Source organism: Haliotis cracherodii, unplaced genomic scaffold (genome assembly GCF_022045235.1).
Source record: "Haliotis cracherodii isolate W230 unplaced genomic scaffold, xgHalCrac1.p SCAF_4, whole genome shotgun sequence".
Taxonomy (NCBI): Eukaryota; Metazoa; Mollusca; class Gastropoda; order Lepetellida; family Haliotidae; genus Haliotis; species Haliotis cracherodii.
Window position 1 is genome coordinate 55,133,617 of NW_027266297.1, and position 24,436 is coordinate 55,158,052.

The 24,436-nt window shown below is 39.3% G+C and overlaps 1 pseudogene; it reads left to right on the top strand.

The window, feature by feature from the left end:
- Positions 1-23,586, top strand: LOC139480521 (uncharacterized; annotated as a pseudogene).
- The last annotated feature ends 850 nt before the right edge of the window (positions 23,587-24,436 follow it).

The window sequence follows — 24,436 nt, forward strand, 5'->3', positions numbered from 1 at the left end:
ATGTTGGAAATACCCCAACTCGAGTCGACGTGTCCAACGCTGAAGGTAAGATGTTTGTTTGTACATCAGATATCAACATCTAATATGGTGATTTACATCAGAAACAGTAGTATAGGTAATAGGGGTTCTGGACCACTTCCACTGGAGCGGGATTCATATACTTATACCACCACTACAGGAGGAATTTTTTATGCCAAAATGACTATGCGATTCAACGATAGTCATGAGATTAAACTAAATTGACCACCACCTGGAGTCTATGATATAAATTTTTATAGGTAATAGGGGTTCTGGACCACTTCCACTGGAGCTGGATTTATATACCTATACTGCTACTACAGGTGGCATTTTTTATGCCAAAATGATTATGCGATTCAACGATAGTCATGAGATTCAGCTCCAGCTCACCAATACCTGGGGCCAATCATTGCTTTAGATGAGTCTAAATGGTAATAAAAATATTCTTCATTATTTTTATCGATAAAGCGATATTCAACATTTTTATTAAGTTCTTCATTCATTTTACTAGGAGACCAGACTATATAACTACACTCTTTTTGTAAATTGATAAGAAACAATTGATTACCGTATTTGGTTGGTTTGACATCACTGATATAATAAAAACCTTGTGGTAATTCTCTCTATTTAATAGTTTTTTCCATTATTATATATTTATGTAAGCATTTGTCTAAATGTAATCACACGATAGTAAGCAATTTATTTTTAATCTCCAACCAGTTCTTTGGTTTTGGCACGGAATAATTGACGCGCTTGTTGCTTCCCTTGTTCTATGAACTTTTTTTTATCGTCTTCGCTAATACCATTGGTCTTATGAGATTTTGATCGAATCTCCTGCTTCATTTCATTGTATTTGGTGAGTTCCGACAGCACTAAACGAAACTCATCCTCGGATATCTTACAATCGGCCATTGCTGTCGAAATATGATCCTCGATGCTGTTCAACTTTGCATCGGCGAGTATCCGAAAACTATCGTGTTTTAATGCTTTCTTTTGCAACCTACGAGAAATGAATTTTATGGCTATTCCTGCCAGTCCCGAGACTACAAGAGCGGTGTCAACTCCGTCCAGAGCATTCACGACTCTGCGATACTTTTTATACAATCCAAGTCTCAACTCCCTATCCTTTTCTATTCGATGTTTTATGTCGCTTATTTGATGTAATCGAAATCCATCAACAGTTTCCTTCATTTCATCGAGTGCTGGATATAAACTCATAGTGTATATTACGAATATATAATAGTCTTTGATTGGTCTTGCTTAAATGTTTTGAGAGTATACATCAACCTTATCAAATGTATATTATACGGCAAGAATATCTTAGAAAGAGAAATACTACCACTTTTAATAATTTGAACCCCCTCGAGGGATGTAACGGGTGATGCACCGACATGAATAATACTGCAACGTTGACGCTCGTGTTTCTTGAGCCATTTAATCGATAGACCTGGTAATATTTCGAAGGCATCTACCGGTGCATCTCCGAACAAGACTTCAATAATAAGCGTAGAAATATTAGGTATTGCACTCAAGTTCTGTTTAATATCATCGAATTCGGTAACCAAATTTAAACTAACATTTTGGATTGCCGGACGACTATATAACATATGACCTGGTTTTTCTGGCAGGGGAGTGACTAACACACTTTTTCGTTTTGACGGGATATAGGCCGCGAGTACGATGCCACTATTTATTATCTTAGTTAAATTATGTCCCTTACCCATCATCGCATAAGGTGGGGTAATGACGATATTCAGTAGCCACTTGATGTTTGCCTCGACCATAGTCCATTTATTCTCACTGTTGTAAATGATATTGTACGGAGTGGTTTTAAGGAGTCTACTAACGTCGACATCGCTTAAATCTTCCAGATTACCCGCGAATGTAACTTCTTTCCGCTTGTATACATTATCGTGTAAGTGTAAAGCGTATAACTTACCATTGGTACCGGGTTTATCGAATCCTTCTGTGTCTCCGAGATCGGAAAGCGCAATTGTATTACATTGTCTTATCGTTCCAGGGCCTGATGCATCAACCATTATTTATAATATGGAGTGTTACACTTAAGTATCCTATATGTACAGGTCGGTGTTTTACATCTAATACAGAAATTTTAAGGTCTGAAATAATTCCCCGCTTTAATTTTTTATATTGTAATGATGAGAAAGATTCCGTTCTACCGCTATTGTATTTTTCATTTTTCACTGGAACACTTCTGAGCAAAGTTGAAGGACTTTCTTGTTGAATATTAGCCGTTGTACTGATTTGATCAAGATGGATGCACAAATCTTTATAGGGAACTAAATCGGGTAATGTATTTCCCTCATTTGATGAATCGACTATTACAGTATAACCGGCTGCAAATCCAAGTGTAATTCCTAAGTTCCCGGTAAAAACTACACCCATTATTCCAGGGGATAATTTCAGTCTCCCAGTCGCCTCATTTTGTGTGAGACTAGCTCCATAAGGCTTAAAATATTCATCATTGAGTGAGCATACGCTGTAATACCCATCAGGTATAGTAATAATTCTATTATGGTCATCACTTCTAAATATCTTATTATTATCTTTCGCAGCACTTATATTGGTCCACCGTGGGTAATACGTTACATCGCATAGAGCTACTTCGAGTTGTCCATCCGAGTTATCGATAGTACGAAGCAGTTGAATAGACTGACCATTTGTTATTCCAAGGAGTGTAACATACATATCAAATATACAATGATACTATATCATAACTTAAATATGGAATCAACCATTATTTATAATATGGAGTGTTACACTTAAGTATCCTACATGCACAGGTTGGTGTTTTACATCTAATACAGAAATTTTGAGGTCTGAAATAATACCCCGCTTCAATTTTTTATATTGTAATAATGAGAAAGATTCCGTTCTACCGCTATTGTATTTTTCATCTTTCACTGGAACACTTCTGAGCAGAGTTGAAGGACTTTCTAGTTGAATATTATCCGTCGTGCTTATTTGATCAAGATGAATGAACAACTCTTTATAGGGAACTAAATCATGTACGATATTCCTTTCAATCGCTTTTGAGCCGTGTGGTAATGTTATTTCTCCTCTAAATCCAAGTGTAATTGCTAAGTTCTCACTAATAAGTATTTTTGATCCTTCATTGTAAATTTTCACTGTCCTATTTGACTCATTTTGTGTGAGACTAATTCCATAAGGCTTTAAAAATTCATCATTAGAATTAAAATATTCATCATTGAGTGAGCTTATGCTGTAATACCGATCAGGTATAGTAGTAATTCTATTAAATCTATTTTGTTCATCAAATATAAATATCTTATTATTACCTCTCGCAGCACTTATATTGGTCCACCGTTGGTAATACGTTACATCGCATAGAGCTACTTCGAGTTGTCCATCCGAGTTATCGATAGTTTGAAGCAATTCAATAGACTGGCCATTTGTTATTCCCGGGAGTGTAACATACATATTAAATATACAATGATACTATATCATAACTTAAATATGAAATCAACTTACATTACTAATCAATCGATTATAGTAACTGCCTCTGGTGCTGAATTTTTAGTTAAATTCCCCGATATCTTTGAAAAGTACAGGGTCACGGCAACTAGCGATAAAATGGTGCATGATTGGTTTCACAATCCGATGCAATTTTGGCAGAATCAGTTAAACTTTGCCATATGGTGTGCCACAACGGGATGTGGCGTATCTCTTTACGCTCCAGGATTTGAACTGAATAAGTCTGTTATGTCATTTCACGTGTACTATCAGATTAGACGTATACTTAAAGAAATTAGTGCTCCATTACCGCAGGATCGAGCGTGGAATTCCACAAATAATAATTATGATAGGTCCGCGTATGAGCGTATTTGTCAGGAATTTAATGTTTCTACGAGTAAAGATTGGCGTATTAAAGGAGCAAACCATGGTCTAGGCGTTCCTTACACAGAGGAAAATAAATCCGTCAAAGAAGAAAGCGATTATGTATATAAAGTACTTAATAAACCTCCAGTTAATTTTGGTAAGTTGTATAGTACCAGCAAACTTTACGCAAGAATATATGATCATTGGCATAAAACCGGTGATTGGTATAAAGGCTGGGAACTTTATAGTAACGATTGGAGAGGAGATATTATGAGTTTTAAGAGTGGTTTAATTTATATTGTTACAAAATTTATACAAATGAATGATACCGCAAACGCTTGGAATGAATTCCTTAATGATAAAACGGAAAATAATTTTACTAACCCAGGATTTGTAAGAGTTAATGAATCGATAAGAACTTATGTATGGGCAATTCTCGGAGCGCAATCGCAAACACGAACGTCCATTATCGGTTCTGGGACGGCGCTCGATGCGCAAAAACAGTTTGTCTCAAACGTGGAGGACGCCATTAATTGGCCAGTTGACATACCATCGTCTATAAAGCGTTTTCAAGATGCATTACAGTACGTTCAATCAAAAGTGGACTTCGTTTATGCACCGGGACTATACATGTCTCTGAGTAATATGGAACTTAAGATCGGTCAAGTGATAGGTTATAATAATAAAATTGTTATCGCTACCGATCAACAAAAACCAGGTATAAATTCAGATATGAACGTCGAATTAATAATGCAAACGATCACGGGTGAAAAGGGAATAGTCAAGCCGCAAACACCAACTATCGCGCAACCATCTACTGATGCACAAGTGTCACCGCATATTGCGGCTAAAAATCAACAACATATCGATGAAAAAACAGCGCTTGTAGTGGGCGGAGTCTCGGTTGGCTTACTCATGATTTGGTGGTTAAATAGTTCTTAGCGAATACGTACAACAACCCTGCAATTGCTACGATCAACCCCCACAAGTTTTGACTAAGCCAAGTGGTGGTCTTAGCTAATAAATTCAATAGCCAGGAAACAACACTCCCAATTATACCGGGAAGTGCAGCCGCGGCTTTCTCAGCTAGCTTTCCCAGTGCTGAACCTAATGCTTTTAAATGTTTTTTTATCCACTCTCTTATACCGTTTTTATCGTTAGGCGGTGTACTACCACCTGTGCCACCTGTTAACGAGAGAGTCAAAGTCGATATAATAAATCCCAACGCGGTTAAAATACTAGCAATTGTTATTCCCTGTTCTCTGAACAATGTTTTAATTTTATCGGACAGTGTAGTATCATCGTTTAGGACTTGATCGATAGTTTCTCGAATACGACTGATTTGCGAACGAAGTGCCTTTCTATTACTGGAAGCCGCTTCGAGGCGGGCCAATCTTTCCTCTTCTAGGTTACGCAATCTTTCAGCAACGCGGCGTCTACTGAATTCATCGCCCGCCTGTTCGAGTTTTGTTTTCTCTTGAGCTATATGTTTGTCGATTTCGGATAGCTTGGCTATATTATTGATGAGTTCTCCCCGCATAGTTTGCATTGCCTTGTCAAGACCTCGTAATTCCCTAATACTGAACTCCGAATGTGGTACTTGTAACGTTGAATTATCGTAGTAGGTATCCAAGATTTCTCCGAGTCCGTCCGAGGCCACCATCGAGGCTGCTTCCAAATCATCTGTATTAACGAGTTCTTTCCTCATAGTCTGAAGAGCCTTAGTAGTCTTCGCGGAAAGTCGTCGGTAGTCTACAAAACCTAATTCATCACGAACAAAGCCGATGCCTTTTTTAGCGGCTATTGTAGACAAGGCTAGGGGCTTACGAGTACGAGAATGCATAAGATCAATATCCGGAGCGCCACGCAGTCGCAATATTCCTTTACTATCTATCTCAAACTTTGAATATTCACGACCTATTGGAGTAACATAATTTTTATCATCTTTTAATGCATCGTAATAATCATCAACGGCTGGTTTTAAAAGTTCATCATTTACGGTTGGGATCATAAAGCTGGTTTCATCAGTACCCTCTTCGACGGTACTAGTATCAGTTATGTTATCTAGATCAAAGTCATTATGTTCAAAATCAGTCATTTTTATATTAAACATAGGGTACATGTTTTCAATATAACAATGTCTTCGCAATACGGACGCAAGTTAAACCCACAACGCAGACTTCGAGATCCATTAGGGGTCAAAGCAATTCGTCAGTCTGTAACTATAACTAATAATCCTAGTACCATCGATCAGAATCAAACGCTTCTGGTTCGCTTTCCTAATCTCGGCGCACACGATGTGTTAGTTCCGGGAACTGTCCGACTAGCATTTACGATTATTTTGACTTCTGCCAACGTTAACAGGGAGCCCGTTCAGAACTTAGGTCGTGCTATCGTTAAGAAAATCGCTATTAAAATTAGCGGTAATGAGGTTTTGAGTATCGACGATAGCGATGTATACTATTGCTACATGGATCTCTGGAGAACGGATAAAGAGCGGGAACAAGGTATTTGTAATAAGAACACATTGAGACTGCGCGTAGATGCTTCTAGTGGTGTTGGTACCAACGAAAAAGATCAGGCCGTTGCCGACGCATTAGGTAACAGATTCTATATTCCGCTAGACTTTGAATTACTAGATTCCCACATGCCCTTTTATCAAGCATCCCTAGGCGATAGGTTAGAATACGAACTCACTTTTAACGACTACGGTAGAGTAATCAGAGCTGCTGAAGAAGCTAGCTATTCCATTGACAATATCTCGCTCGAGTACGATATGATAACGGATCCCGAATTAGCCAGACAAATTCGTAACCAGTATTCGGGAAGTTTAGCCATTTTGTACGATCGCGTGCTGCGACACCGAAAGATCACGAGGGACAAAAAAGATACGATGTGGAATATCAATCTAAACGTCCCCACGAGGTCGTTGAAGGGTATTTTAATGTTGTTCGAGGACCCCTCCGATGCGTTTAAAAGAAATACCGAGAAGTTCTACAATCCCAAGATTACGAAAGTAGAATTGACTATCGAGGGCGTTCCTAATCAACTATATAGCCAAGGAATGCTAGTGTATCCTTCTATAAAACGCTCTCCGGAAGTTAACGCGGTCGTGAAAGATCTGTCTCTCGGGAGTGTATCGATGGGTGAATACCTCACCTCGAAGTACGCGCTATGGCTCGACATGCGAACAACGGACGATGACCAACTACACGGCAGTGGGAGGAGAATAGAAAATGCTAGCGAGGGTGTCACCATACAGATAACGAAGCTCCAGGAATCAGCTGGTAAATTAAACATATATTTGTACGTGATTATGGATGCGCAACTTAATATACAAAATGGGAGATTCGTGCAAGCAATCTATTGATAATCTTTTACCTAAAGATCCGCACTGCGCTATCATATGCGGGCAAACGGGCTGCGGAAAAACAGCCTTTATTCTAGATATTTTAGAAAGTCATTATCGGGACGTTTTTGATCATATTATTATTCTGTGCCCGACTATAAGCGTTAATAAAACATACTTATCGAGAGATTGGGTAATGAATGACGACGGAATACACAGAGTCGATCCGGGCGATCGTTTACAAGACTGTCTCCGAGTATGTCGCGAAAAATACAAAGGAGAATCAACCCTTTTCGTAATAGACGACTGCAGCGCGAGTAAAGAATTAACAAAAAAGAAGGATATGCTTTCGTATTTAGCATTCTCTGGACGGCATACTCAACATAGCGTTTGGGTACTTACTCAAAAATACAACTCTGTCCTGAAAGATCTCAGAGAGCAGACCAAATGGGTAGCGCTCTTTCATTGCAAAGATCGAGATTCATTCGAGGAATGTTTACGCGAAAATGACGTCATTTATACCAAGAATGAACGTGACAAAGTCAGAAAAGTGTTAGCAGCAACGAAGCACTGTAAACTCGTATTAAAAACCGATCCACCAGCTGCTTACGCAATTGCTTAGCAAAATGTAGCAAAAATGTAGCAAAATTGTAGCAAAATGTAGCAAAAATGTAGCAAATTGAACATTAGCGGTTAATATTACATAAAATGTGGTTCGAAATCATCATTCTTTCGCAACAGTTCATTATTACGGGATGTATTGGATACGTCATATTATATTATGTTAGACTTAAATATCTCCTTAGGTATTACATTATGGAATGCGACGAACTCATCAAACAAATGCTCAAAGAATCTGAGCCTGATCAACATGCAGATAAACATAGAGAAAGACTCGCGGCTTTGGTAGCCGGTGGAAAATGTTCTGAATATTTTGGGGAAAATTATACCATCGAAAAAATTGATAACATGACCGACGAAGAGATTAAAAAACTGTACGCGCGTTACGAGTCTAGACTGGGAGCTACAATGACTAAAACTATAGGGTCGTCTATATTACAACTATACACAGTTGTAGCTAGTACGTTTCTCCCCATCCCGGCAGAACATCGCATGTATTTATGCGAATCTCTAGAGAAAGACCCATTCATCGAACACGCTATAAGCTCAGTGAGCTGTGAGTTTTATCATAGATTCGGAATGTTCTTAGCTCCGTTCACCACAGCTTTAATAACGGCTAGGTATTGTCAATTTAAACATACGTGCCCACTAAATAATATAAATGGAGACTCAACAGACTGCGGAAACACAACAGGTGACACCACAACAGATTGCGCAACCACAACAGATTGCGGAAACAGAACCACAAGTGAATGAGGATGAACCACAAGTGAATGCACCACAAACACAAAAACAAGCTAGAGTTACTAAGAACCCCAAAAAAATAGCTGCAGGAAGGAAGGGAGGGCTGGCGCGCAAAGCAAAATTAATAAATAATTCAAATCCGATTAAAACATGGGCACTAGTAGGAGTTGCTGGTATAGCGGCTGTATGGTTCTTTTATAAGACCGGAGAAGAGAAAACGTCACCCCTGCCGCAACAACAAGTTCAATTAGAGGTTAGTCCTCATATAATGCTATAAGAAGCATGACTACTCCAGTTACAGACGGTAAAATGTTGGTAAACGCGACGTATCATTCAGCGGTGGTCACCGGCTTGGCCATTGGCTATGCCCGTATGGCTAAAATGATTACTAAAGCCACATCTCCCAAGCTAGATTTTAATGGATTTGATATAGGTATGATGATTCTGGATATTGGATTAGCAATGGCAACGAAGGATACGCTCATCAAACAAGGACTTATCCCGGAAGACATAATGAAGTAATTAAACATTTGAATATTTTATATTATTGAACATATGGCATCAATTGCGATGATGGTCGGTGGAGCTGTTGTTAATGCTCTAGCTTTTTCGGGGAGTAATTATTTATTTTCCAGTATGAGGGAATCAAACGCTAAAGAAGTTGAAGAGGAGCGTAAACGACATAATAAAGCATTAGAACAATACCAAGCAGCTCAGTTACAATATACGCAGCAGAGAATGAAGAGATTAGACTTTATTCATGAAAAACTGATTAAGGAAGGACATTCAATTCAAACGTTTAAGGATGTCGAATCCGCCATGCACGAATACTACCTCGTTTATGGGAAAAAACTCGACCCAATACCTAGACCAACAATGAGTCAGTTTTATACACCGTCAGAGGCTCAGAAAGACCGAGAGGTCGCATTTGTTATTATGGGGTTATCCGCTGTATTGATTTTCAGCTATACAATAGTTTAGATGTGATTTGCATTTAGACAAATGATATGATAGATGTATATACCATGAATAACTGCAAGTTTACACTCATGGGGAAGACGACTCTATGTAACCGCCGCTGTGTTGATGTTTACTGCGGTATACACAATTATTACATCAAGCGTGGACACATAAACTATAAGTGTTCTGAATGCGGGATAGGGGTCAAAGGTCATTATTGTTTATGTAAGAAACACGGTGCTGATAGGGTCAGGAATCAGATTATTTATGCTAGGAAGAGAGATTACATCAATGAGAGGAATAGGTTGGGGAGGATACGTATTTAGATATATGAAAACAACCAATTAGACAAATGAATCATTTTGCATATACCATTCAACCACAATGGTCTTTGTCAGAGAGTTAAAAGCTATGGCAAAGCAACGTGGTCTACATGGATATTCTCGTATGAGAAAAGCTGAATTGATTACCTTACTCGGTTTGGAACCACCACAGACTGTTAGAGAACTCAGAGTTCGAGCGAGAAACAGTGGGCTGAGAGGTTATTCTCGAATGAGAAGAGCTGAATTGATTGCTTTACTAGATAATAATCAACAAGAACAAGACGAGGATGATATTCAACATAATGACGATGATAATCAACAACAACAAGAATTAATATTTGTACCCACATCCGCCGGCGTTGGTAAATATCTAAGAGGTTGGAAGATGGATATTAATTCCAACATGGATGTTAACGATATTAAGCCCATCATATCGAGTAAAATTAACGAGGAATTAGATGATTTACAAAGTATAAAATACCAGCTGACGATTAAAATGACATTGAGTAAAAGTAACGCAGACGATAGCGTCGAATATACCGAACCATATTTCCGAAGCAATCAAGAAGTTATAACCGAATCCGATACTATAAACGCATCATTAGATACATCAATTCAGAGGATACAGGAAACTTTAGAACGCTGGACTAATAGAGGTTCGGGTTGGGGTGTGGATAAAATCGATAGTTTATATTTAGATATAGCGAATTATATGCCTTTCAAAGGTGGATCTTATATAGATTTACCCCCGTATTATAAGAAGAAAAAAGCCATAATTAACGTAAAAAATAAATCAGATGATTCTTTAAGAATGATGATAAGATCTGCATTGTTCCCCGTAGACAAGCATCCGGATAGACCTTCTAGCTATCCCCAAAACGATGGACTCAACTTCGATGGTATAGACGAACCTACACCAATATCACAAATTGATAAGGTGGAAAAGCAAAATAATTTAGCTATAAATGTTTTCGGACATTCTAAAGGAATTGTTGTACACAGGATAAGCTCCGCTCCGGAACATATTCCCAGAATCAATTCATTTCTGATCGAAAAAGATGGAAAATATCATTATACGTGGATAAAGAGTTTAAACAGGGTGCTATACGATCAAACTAAATATAAGGGAAAGAAATATTTCTGCGAAAGATGCCTGCATGGGTACAGCAGACAAGATCTATTAGAATCGCATAAAGAAGACTGTAGAGGTGTTGGACAGACAGCTATCAGGATCAATATGCCTAAAGAGGGAAAAAATATATTAAAATTTGAACATTATTGTAATCAAATGCCAGTACCGTACGTAATTTATGCCGACTTCGAAGCGCTTATCAAACCCATAGAAAATACCAACCATAATAATCAAGATAGTAGTTTTACGTACAAAACTCAAGAACATATTCCTTGTGGGTTTGGATATATAGTTGTAAGGTATGATGGAAAACAAACACTCCCGTGATTTACAGAGGTCCCGATGCAGCTGGAAAGTTCCTAGAATATCTACAAAATGAAGAGAGAATAATCAGGGAAGAATTATCGTGTAAGAAACCCATGCGTATGTCGATAGATGATTGGAGGGCCCACAAGAAGTCAACGAGTTGTCACGTTTGTAATAAACCTCTGGATGGGGATTCCGTAAGAGATCATTGTCACGTCACGGGTAATTATCAGGGAGCCGCTCATAACGAGTGTAACTTGAAACTAAAAATGAATGCTCAAACAATACCCATCCCCGTTGTGTTTCATAACCTTAGGGGATACGATTCACATCTCATTATGCAAGCTATCTCAAAGACCAACGGCGGTTTAACGTGCATTCCTAACAATATGGAAAAATACATATCGTTCTCGTTGACTAAACCTATACATTATAGGGACAAGGATGGGAAATCTAGAATAAAGCAAAGTAATGGGCTTAGATTCATAGACTCCGTACAGTTTCTGTTATCTTCCCTGGACAATTTAGCTAAAGCGAACAATCCCGATGACTTCGCTATAACAAATCAATATACCGATAAGATAACTCGTCATTTGTTGCTGAGAAAAGGTGTATATCCTTACGAATATATGGATGATTGGTCTAGATTCGAAGAAACTGAATTACCACCCCTCGAATCATTCTATAGTAACTTAACGGAATCTAGAATAACAGATGCAGATTATGAACACGCTCTGACGGTCTGGGATAAATTAGGTTGTAAGAATTTAGGCGATTATCACGATCTGTACTTAAAAACCGATGTACTGTTACTCGCCGATATATTCGAGATATTTAGAAAGACGTGTTTAAAACAATACGGCTTGGACCCGGCATGGTACTATTCCAGTCCCGGACTATCGTGGGATGCATTGTTGAAGAAGACCGGCGTAGAACTAAAATTACTCACAGATTACGATATGCACTTGTTTATTGAGAAAGGATTAAGAGGGGGTATATCGATGGCAGCGAAAAGGTATTCCAAGGCTAATAATAAATTAGTGGAAGGATACGATCCGAGTAAACCCGACACGCACATATTATATCTCGACGCTAACAATTTGTACGGATGGGCTATGAGTCAACCTTTACCCACGGGTGGTTTTGAATGGGTCAATGTGAATGATATCGAAGTGAATGATATCCATAATATCAATGTGAATGATGAGAATAAAGGGTACATACTAGAAGTTGACTTGGAATATCCGAGTTCCTTACATAAAGACCATAACAGTTATCCGCTAGCTCCCGAAAGATTAATGGTTAATAAAGACTGGATGTCGGAATATCAACGTTCATTAATGGGTAATAATAGGTTAGCTAACGTAGAAAAACTCGTACCAAATTTGATGGATAAGACAAAATATATAGTTCACTACAGAAATCTCCAGTTGTATCTATCGTTAGGTATGAAACTAAAGAAAATACACAGAGTTCTTAAGTTTGATCAAAGCCCTTGGATGGAGCCCTATATAAGGTTGAACACAGATTTAAGAAAGATAGCCACCAGCGATTTCGAAAAGAATCTGTATAAGCTCATGAATAACTCGGTATTTGGTAAAACTATGGAGAATCTAAGGAAGCGTGTTGATGTTAAATTAGTCAGATCTAATGAGGAAGAAAGACTCAGGAAACTTATAGCCAGTCTGGCTTTTAACAGAAGCAAGATATTCGATAACGACTTAGCCGCGTTGCATATGCAGAAGAGTAATATAAAATTCAACAGACCGGTGTACGTCGGTATGAGTATTCTCGACTTGTCAAAACACTTAATGTATGACTTTTATTACAACGAACTTAAGAAGCAATACGGCAATAGATGCGAGGTTTTATATACCGACACAGATTCTTTGTTGATGGAAATACAAACCGAGGATGTGTATAAAGATATGGCAGAAAAAATAGACATGTACGACACGAGCGATTACCCTAAAGATAATCCACTGCACAGCGTAGTAAATAAAAAGGTGTTAGGTAAGATGAAGGATGAATGTGCTGGGACTCCTATAGCGGAGTATGTGGGATTAAGACCTATGTATTCTATAAAAAAGTCCGATAATGGAGAGATAAGAAAAGCCAAGGGTGTTTAGAAGTATGTGGTAAAAAAGCATATCAAACACGAACAGTATAAAGAATCATTATTCAATGGTAGAACGTTCAAACACGAGATGAACTCTTTAAGAAGTTATGATCATAGGATATATGGATTAAGAATGAACAAGACATCATTATCCCCCTTAGATACAAAGAGATGGATTGATAATGATGGTGTAACTACCTATGCTTATGGTTATGGTGGTAATACCGTACCGTCGGGAACTATGAACAACTCTTCTCGTACAAATGCCCTACCCGGTCCATCTTGAAGATAATAAAGAATAGGCTCTCCTTCTTTCGTAACCAATCGACTAATATTATACGTCTTAAGGGACCATATGGGATCGGTTGCGCGACGTAGGCCTCCTTCGAGTTCACCGGGCTGGTATAAATATCTTACCCTTACTCTATCCGGAAGTTTTTGTTCTTTGCCTCTCCTCGGTGCTGAAGATTCGGAAGTCACGGATTTCATTTTAATCGCATCGGATGGTTTCTTCCCTATTAATCTCGTTACTTCATTATTCAGCGCTGATACAACGGCTGATAATCGTGTCACCCATTCGGTTGATCTCAATCGCTCGGATTTCATTTCGATCCCATACTGATAGCCAAACAAACGTTCCGCTAGAGTCCGGTTAAATCTTTCGACGATGGCTTGACTGCGGTGGGCCTCTCTTTCACCACGGACGATTTTGACATCGTGCTTTGTTAAGAGTTTAGTTACTGATCCCATAAACTCGCGACCGGGATCTACTTGAAATAGCTTAGGCCATTTTAGCGGTCCGCGTTTATATATGCGGCTCAGTGCATTAGCTACTTCTGTTGAATCTTTCGAGGTTAATGGCTCAGCCTCTTTGTATCGACTAGCCACATCCACTACTGTTAAAGCGTATTTATACGTTTTGCGTTTTACCTTATCGTGGGGAAGAAACAAGAGGTCAGCCTGATGAACTTCATTCGTTGTAGAAATATCAAACTTCTTCCTCGGTATATACCGCGGTGCCGGTAAGTATATTTGCCACATCGCTTGTTTCTTTAACCAATCCTTGGCCACATCTTTAGATACCTTAGCCGCGGTGGCTAATTTTTTTATTGCTCCTACACCTTTCCAATATCCTCGTGGGCTATAGTAAATATTATTCATTATTAATTAATATTGATGTTTCGTTTAATACAAATCCAGCTCCAGTGGAAGTGAGCCAGAACCATCATTACCTATAAAAATTTATATCATTGGCTCCAGGTGGTGGTCAATTCAGCTGAATCTCATGACTATCGTTGAATCGCATAATCATTTTGGCATAAAAAATGCCACCTGTAGTAGCAGTATAGGTATATAAATCCAGCTCCAGTGGAAGTGGTCCAGAACCCCTATTACCTATAAAAATTTATATCATAGACTCCAGGTGGTGGTCAATTTAGTTTAATCTCATGACTATCGTTGAATCGCATAGTCATTTTGGCATAAAAAATTCCTCCTGTAGTGGTGGTATAAGTATATGAATCCCGCTCCAGTGGAAGTGGTCCAGAACCCCTATTACCTATACTACTGAAACCTATTGGATTTGTTGCTTTGGTGCATTTGTTAGACTGTGTGTGTGTGTGTGTGTAATGTATAAATATTGTTGTGCTACTCTTGTGTGTGATGTATTGTAAGACTGAATGTGAATCTAGTTTGGTGTATTCGTAAAGTTACTAGTGTGTGCTGTGATGTATTGTAGGATTACACGTGTATGTGCTGTGATGATTACACGTGTGTGTTGGGATGTATATTACGACTCACGTGTGTGTGCTATGATGTATTGTATTCTCGTATGTATGTATATCAAGGTAAAGGCTAGGAAGACACATAAACAAGCAATGTTTACTATGAATCGCAACAAGTAACTGTGCATAAAATGACAGGCCACCCTGATTGTGTTGTTCACATACCGTACAGGGCATATACATGAACGTACCTGGATGTTGGGGAGTTGTTCCCCGCGTATTGTCAACAGTCTGATGAATGTGAATCTAACGCAGTCTATGCGCCAGTCACGTACCCTGTCACAGCTAAATTTATACAAGAAGCAGCAAATGTACACACTGTAAACGAAGAACAAACGCCCACATTTGTTGAAAATGCACAACAGCTACTTGACTTTAACGTTGTATTGCCCCTCACGAGGGTACATTGAGCTAATAGTTGCCATGTGGCTGTATTCCTTAGTAATCTTCCGGCTATTTGAGGGTGGGTTATAAATAATCGAGTCTGACCCAAACAATCCAGGGGTTTTTTAAATTATGATCAACCACCCACATCATTGGGGTATATGACACGCGATAAACCAAGTAACCGATCAATTTAGTCGCCTCTCATGACAGGTACAGGTATCCAGGAACCAATTATTACCCGGAATCCTCATGGGACAGGCTGTATTACTAACGGCCGCGGTGAAAGTTGGATGGGTGACCGTGTTCGGGGGATTCTGGGGCTTCTGCCCTGCCCCACACTGAAACACATGTAGCATATGAGGTGTCTGCTTACCCTCCGTACCCTTTGCAGTAAAATGGATACCCGGTAGGATGAAATTGTAATATGACTGTTAACCGTCCAGCGCCCCATGGGTATCTTGGATTGCATACTCCCCAGGGAGATGAGCATGAAAGTCGAGTGCACAGTGACCGAGGAAATAATGTTAGTACTTTGAGCATGCATCAAGTGTATCGGGGCTAGCGTGACATAAATACAGTCGTTATTATTTGGGCAAACGCGTCCTGACACATTCACTCCCAGTGACTTTACGAACAAAGATATTTAAACAGCGAAAAACGTCTCTTACAATGCAACAGTTAAAAATCCTTGTGGGTAGAATAAGTCGTGAACTTTCTCTCGAACGGGCATGTGTTGTTATGTAAACATAAGATACATCAGAAACAGTATCCTCCATTATTTCTGTAGATATGTTGCAGTCAAGGTGTAGGCAATTTACAAAGACCTTTTCCGTCAGATTGACTAAAGTTATTATCCTCCTCAAATCCTGTGCCAAGTCACGGACGTTATCTGGAGGATGTGGAAGACGACGCAGACGGCGCTCCATTTCATCCCACAAATGCTCTATTGGGGAGAGATCTGGAGAATTTGAGGGCCATGGCAGTAACATTACATTGTTATGGTGAAGGAAATCCATTGCGACCCTAGCCGTGTGAGGACGAGCGTTGTCCTGTTGAAATGTCAATCCCGGGCCATGACGTTGCAGGAAAGGAAAAGAATCTGACCTCTGTAGCCAACACCGGTGAGATTGCCCTGAACAACCACCAAAGGGGTTCGGTGCCGTGCTGTTATCCCACCCCAAATCATCACAGAGCCACCTCCAAAACGATTCCTCTCCACAATACAGTTGCGTGCATAACGTTCTCCCAAACGCCGGTAGACACGTTGGCGCCCGTCACTGTGGGAAATGTTGAACCTCGATTCATCTGTAAAGACAACATTTCTCCACCATATTCGAGGTTGGCGAACATGATTTCGACACCATCTTAGACGGTTGACTCGATGACGGTGTGTCAGGATGGGACGTATGGCAGGGCATCGTGGTCGAATCCCGTACTGACGTAAACGATTCCTGACAGTGTTGGGATGGATACGGCGCAGTACAGGAATTGTCTGGGACGTTGTTACTGCCGTTTGGAACCTGTGGAACTCGAATCCATCTGTCCTGTCTTGGCGTCGTTACTCGGGGACGTCCTGAACGTGGGTGGTCGGCAACGTCATTTGTGTTCTGATAACGCCTCACCAATGCCGATATCGTGTTACGATGGCATTGGAAATGTGTTGCCACCTGTTGTTGCCTCATTCCCGCTCGGATTATTCCAATGGCTTCATGACGCTGTGCAGCTGTCAATCTTGGCATTATTTGCTTGTGATATGCTTGTGTCTGCGCCTTAGAAGTTTTGAATTTTTGAATGACCACAGATCATGCTTTCCAAAGTGACAGCGAATTTTGAGTTGCACATGCTGTGTACAACTGCACAGGATGCACGTGCAGTAACACATTACACGTCCACAGGCCCACATCAATGACGTCATATCGCATGGCACGTGCATGAGCGTTTGAATGTCTCCAATAATTGCTGTGTTCAAACCTATATTTCATATATGGACGGTGTGCCCTTATATCTATATTTTCTTCGTGCACAGGTTCTTTATGTGGCTAGTATATAAATAATGGTTTAACGGCTGAAATATTGTGGCATTCTGTAACTTGCTTAAGTGAAAATTTCAGTCATTTTACACCTTGACTGATCTTACACACCGAGTGTAACATATCTATAATATATCAAATAAATACCGTGAACCCGTTCTATGCATTAGCTTTAAATGTAAAGATGCTAAAATAGCCATCAAATCAAATTACACTATTGAGCGCGAGAAAAAACTGTGCAAAAGTGAAAACGTTATTTATAGGAAACCTGATGGTTAAGATGATGACGTCATTTCCATAAAAAAGCTTTGGCAGCGAATAGACCAAGCTTATTTATCATAATAGAATGGAGAAATGTGGGATGCTTTAGGATGACTAACCGGTTGTGCGTTTTGAAACATTATTTACCCTAGTCGATGTAAAAATACTAAGCTAACCTATTTTGAAGCTTTGGTTAAAAGCAGGTACACCCGTTGAAGACGCTGGTCAATGTCCATGAAGCAATGATAAGAAGCATTGATTTACATTTATTAGCTGAGTTGTATCAAATTGCAACTGTTGTAATTCAATAACCAACGAAGATCATTGGGGAAATATAGAAACAAGACTAGCAATCTCACAAGCAGATAAAAATTGGAAGCTGGTCTTGTTCCACAGATCAAGTCCACGCAATTGGGATACGATGACATGCTTCAACCAAGTCAGCGAGCCTGATCACCCGATCCCATTAGTCGCCTCTTACGACAAGCATAGTCGCCTTTTACGGCAAGCATGGGTTGCTGAAGACATATTCTACCCTGGATCTTCACGGGTCAGGCGCCAAGTTCACACATGTTTATATACAAGATACCTGTAATTGGAACATTTTCACAAGAATGGGGTAGAATTACTAATGTCTTATTCACAAACCTGGAAACCTGGATATCACAGATAATTACAGAAGAATATCTCTTATTGACTCACTCTGTTACGTTCTGACAAATATTCTGAAACAAAGATTATAGTCTTGGTGTGATATTAACGTGTGATCATACACGAATCTGAAGCTGGTTTTAGACCTGGAAACTCAACTGTTGATCACAATTGTAACCTCTGGTAGAGCGTCTGTCCGGAGAGCGGCAGGCCGGGGTCTCGATCCCCGGCCGCGTCATACCAAAAGACGTTGAAAGATGTATTTGTTGTTACCCTGTCTGGCGCTCGGCATTAAGGGGCTAAAACAAGGACTTGTAGGATCACAGTCAGTATACTGTGTCTGAGTGTTATATTTTACGTGGCATGTTATGTCAGTGGGCTAGCAACATAAAATCGGCATTAGTACAGACTAGTACAAATAGCTACACACCCTTCCACACACGCACGCACGCACGCAGGCACGCTCCCACGCACGCACACACGTGCATTCACAACGCCATGTACAGACAATTGTCAGTGACACTTCACACTGAGTGAGATTTCTCAGTTCGCTATACACGTCACTAACTAGTAGTAGAGAGTTCGTTATATACGTAAATTTTATATGATATTATACAGGAGATAAATCGGGGATTTTTTAACATTTCGTTGTATCCGTTTGTTCGCTATATCCGTATTCGACGTATCCGTGTTCTACTGTATTTCCAAAACTAAAAGTAGATTTTACAGCATCTTCGTTCAAATTTCAAAGGCATTTAATAGGGTTAATCATGAGGTTTTGTTGAAGAGTTTGAAACGTATCGGGCTCAAGGCAACTTTATTGAATTACTTGTATCTATGTATTCTATTCTATCAGTATGAGTAAGAGCTCCAACCGGTTTATCTGATAACGTTAATGGTACGTGAAAACCCGTCAGGGATGATGAGCCTTAGGCCCAACAATATTTATCATCTTTCTAAATGCATTACTATCTGATTTGGAGAAGAATGGTGGTGAAGGCATCTTTATAACAGTAGACTTTCTTAATATTTCCGCTTTGCTGTATGCAGATGATGTGTCTTGCATGCCTTACTTCTCTACAACTGCAAAAATAAAATAAATAGGCTGATAACATTTTGTGATTCTGCAGGAATGGAAGTGAAATTAAATAAAACGAAAATATTTTTCTTTAGTAGAGGGGGGCCTGGAAGGAAGTATGAGAAATGGACATATAAAGACGCACATTTAAAATTGTTAACTTCTAAAAATATTTAGGGATTGTTTACCCCTTAATTATCAGCAGAATTTGAAGATGTAGACATTTTTTTGTAAATTTCAATAAAGGCTCTCAGACAAGATGAAAGCTTTAGATTAAGAGTGGCGTTCATGCTGTGAAAGTTCATCAAAGTGCAACTACTATCAACAATATTAATGATGAATATATTGAATAATATATTGCTCATTATTGAGTCATCTATAACAACATACATACCTCAATATATTGAGTGGCATTTGTCCAAATCCAATTATGTTAGATTATATAATGAGACTAGAAGACACAATAATATGCCTCATGATGAGAGATACTATGCTTTTTGTCTGAAGAAAGATAAGAAGTTCGTAGATGATAAATACCAATTGATGATGATATGTGAACATTACGCTCATCTAACAAAGTAATATGTGCATCCCTTTGTTTTGCAAAGAGAAATGAGTGAACACTGATGTAATATAAAAACCTTCGTGTGCAGTATATTACCTTCTAAATAGTTTTACATTGTGGGCTGATGGCCTTTATTACTGAATAGATGTGTCTGTCTGTCTCTCCGTCTGTGCTGTAGATAGTTCATCAAAACATCTCTTCACTAAGCAGGGCCTATGTTTTCTTATGTTAATCTAAACGTTAAACAGTCAAGCACTGGACCAGTTATGGGTATTTACGCCACATGGAATTGGAGCACGCCTTAATTACTTAGCTGATAAATAATAAACTGCTGGAGGATCCAGAAGGAGTTGGGGAGTGTGGTGTGGTGTGCTGTGGTTAATTAATACCGAAAGAGAGTCATTTATAAAGCGAAATTGCAGTCTAAGGGAGTTAACTCTTCCTGCCATATTATACAATCACTGCACATATTGCACCCGGCCATCTGATTATTGTTCAGTATAACAATACAATTCAGTATAAAACCCAGCTCACTCACTCACTCAACTGTGTAAATGTGCAATACCATAATATCATAAGATGACAAAAATGTCAAGCAAGCATATTATATTGTATAATGGTAATTACCATTATTTTTGCATATTATCCTAATTTGCTAATGATGGAGAATATAGATGAAACATGAAGTGTGAGAACGATGTTTATGAGGCTTCATTCGTTATAACAAAACATGGTAAACAATATCAACATTCAGTGTTGGTGCTATATTGGTCAAGATCAACATTAGTTTGGGTCCCGAGAAGATCCGGGTTAGAATCGGCCTCCAGCAACCCACGCGTGTCGTCAGAGGCGACTCGCTGACTTAGTTGATACATGTCATTGCATCGCAATTCCGTAGCGCGATGTTCATGATGTCAATCACTGGAATGTCTGGTCCAGATACACTTATCTATGAACCACCGTCATGTAGCTGGAACCGCCAGAACGGCGCTGGAGACCAAACACACACACACACACACACACACACACACACACACACACACACACACACACACACACACACACACACACACACACACACACACACACACACACACACACACACACACACACACACACACACACACACACACACCACACACACACACACCACACACACACACCACACACACAAATAAGAATTAGTTTGGTATTTGGAATTATTTTTCCTTCTTTGTATCAGCACTCATTCTTCGCTATGTGGCTGAAAATTGACGATGCTATGTAAAATTGTACCTCAGTCACTCATGGCCTTACACCGTTTTAGTGAATGAATATGGCGGTGAATACAAGAAATGAACTTCCACACACTGTGCCCTGTAGGGATCGAACCCGGGTCTGACGAGCGCCTTCTTGCACTAGGCGACCCAACCGCATCTTTTAAGTTTGGAGGTGTTGCAGGTAATGAGTTCTTATGCTTAAACAAAACATGGCTGAAAGATCATGAGATAAATTGTCAATGATAAAATCAAATATATATTTCATGTTGGCCCGACAGGACACCAGTGGTTTCGTGCTTTACCACTGACTGGCGCTTCCCACTTATTCACCATGAACATTCTGGTCCACACGGCTTATTCCGTTAGGTAGACATATACCTTAGGCAAAAACGGACTGCAAGATTTCATTGTAATCCACATACCGACCGCTTTCTCCGCATATTCAAATGCCGGGCTATTTAAAAACAATAGATTTCAAGTGAAATAGAAGTTAAATAAAGGATTTAATATCGAACAGAATTGATATATAGTAACGATTGCTCCAAAATGTGTTGTGTAATTTGATACTCGTAGTCACATGAACTAGTGACGAGTGAATCCATTTCCAATATGGATTCGACCGCCTTCGTGGTCTGTTGGTGGAGCGTCCGTCCGAAAGGTCAGGGGGTTCGATCCTCGGCCACGTCATACCAAAAGACGTTTAAAGATGTACTTGTTGTTACCCTGTCTGGCATAATCTGGACGACCAGTACAAGCAGCCACACACACGTGTTTGCACGTCGCTGTATATAAGTGCAATAATCTTGGACGCGTCGTAAAATCCCATTTCACCTCACCTCGAGTGGCATCAAGAGATGACGCAACACTGGCTTCCGGTGAATAATTATTTTAAATATTGCCTTGTGGCATAACCATCAACATTTTCAAACTCAAATCCTACCAGATAAAAAAACAACAACAGCCACTCATGTTTGATACAATTTAACGTACCGTTCGTTACAGGATCCATCTGATGGCGGTTGTGTAAAGTGATCATTACACACAGACGTGTTAAAGTGACCCTCACCTGCGATCCACATTTGCAGTTAGTGAGTGAGTAGGATGTAACACCTCTTTGAATAGTATCTCCGTTATATCATGAAGATCCAGCTTGTTGATGAGGAAAATACACACTTCTGTGAATAAGAATGTTTAATCTTCTTGTGTTCCATCTAATATTGCGAAGCATGATCTAACCAGACCATTCAATCACTATAAAGATGTCAGTCGATTCATTAAGTATCGAGATCTAGTGTTATCAATTAACAAAATATAACTTAAATAAAAAAAGTATGAAAATCATAGAGAATTCTAGTTATGTCTGATAATGAAGACTAGAAGAGTCAATTATTTACACAAAATTTAAATTATCTCATAAAACCAAATTTGATTTTAATAATGTTTTCATTTTTCATGTTTAAGGCACATCACCATAATGAAAGAAGAATCAATAACGCATATTCACAAAATAAAGGACGCATTATATAAGCTGGCCGACGCTCTGGATAAAGACGATGTACACTATGCTAAAATTTCAGGAAGAACCTTCGTTGTCAACACAGCTGGAGGAACCATTGTAAATCTGGGTGTTGGTGGTGCTTTTGGTCTCTCGCTTCTTGGCTTTTCACTTGCCACAATGGTTCCCCCGTTGGCTGTTGCTGGAATGGTTGTTGTGGCTGGCATTGGCGCCGTTGCTGCGTATTCAAGATCTGCAGAAAAGGCATCTAAAAACTCTCACGTATTTGAAGCACAATCCATTCTTGACGAGTTTTCAAAGTACTTAAGCAAACAAAAACCACTTGAAAGCTCTGACATCACTGCCGTTGGAATGTTAGGACCAATGGTAGAAGCGTCGTCTCTTGTACTGATCCTCAAAAACGGGAACGAGATGAGAGGGAGTGGTGCTATGGCCTTCTTATTGAGAAGCGAAACGTATACAAGTGTCACAATCACATTCAACATAGGAGAGTATGTCAAGGACAGCCAAACTCAATGCAACTCAAGTTCGGAGCTCACAAATGCAATTCGTAAGAAGGCCAATGAGCTTAAACAGATTATGGGAGTTTGGGTGATCTCCACTCTGGTTGACGAAAAATAAAAGGGATGTATTGATTTTCCAGCCGTTGGACATCATTCTGTGAAATAGTTGAATAGATTGTCAAAGATTGAAAATTTCCAGACATCTTATCTCAGAGCGAAATTTTCATGTATATCGCGAATGGGGCTTTTCTTTAAACAAGAGGCTCATAGTTTAAAATAAAAAAATTAATCCGGTTTTGAAGCTTAAAATAAACCTTACCTTCATTCAAAATCCCCCGAATAGCACAAGGCGGGTCCCTTATCAGATTTTTAAAAAACATAATCTCGTTGCTTTTCAATACACTTCTCATATCAATAGTGAAGCTTTTCAATTCCAGTCAGAAAGAAGTTTTCTGAAGCCACCCTGAAAAGCCCATTCACGGCAGCTCTGAGTTCTAACCAATAATATCATGTTTGTGCAATTGGTTAGTATTTTTGTAAGTTTTAATGAATTAAGATTTGATGGAAATGTGTTTTGTATTTTGTAAACGTCGTTATAGATTTCAGAGAACTATACTTTTCAACAATTATAAAGAGTGTTTTCACTTCTGTTTGCAATATTATAAACATGAAGAGCTGAACGCAGCAATATTGCACACATGGAGACCTAGATTCAGCACCACTGCACACATTGAGAACTAGACTCAGCAATATTTCACACATGGAGACCTAGACTTAGCAATATCGCACATATGGAGACATAGACTCAGCAATATTGCACACATGGACACCTAGAATCAGCAATATTGCACACATTGAGACCTAGACTCAGCAATATTGCACACATGGAGACCTTGACTCAGCAATTTTGCACACGTGGAAACCTAGACTCAGCAATTTTGCACACATGGAAACCTAGATTCAGCAATT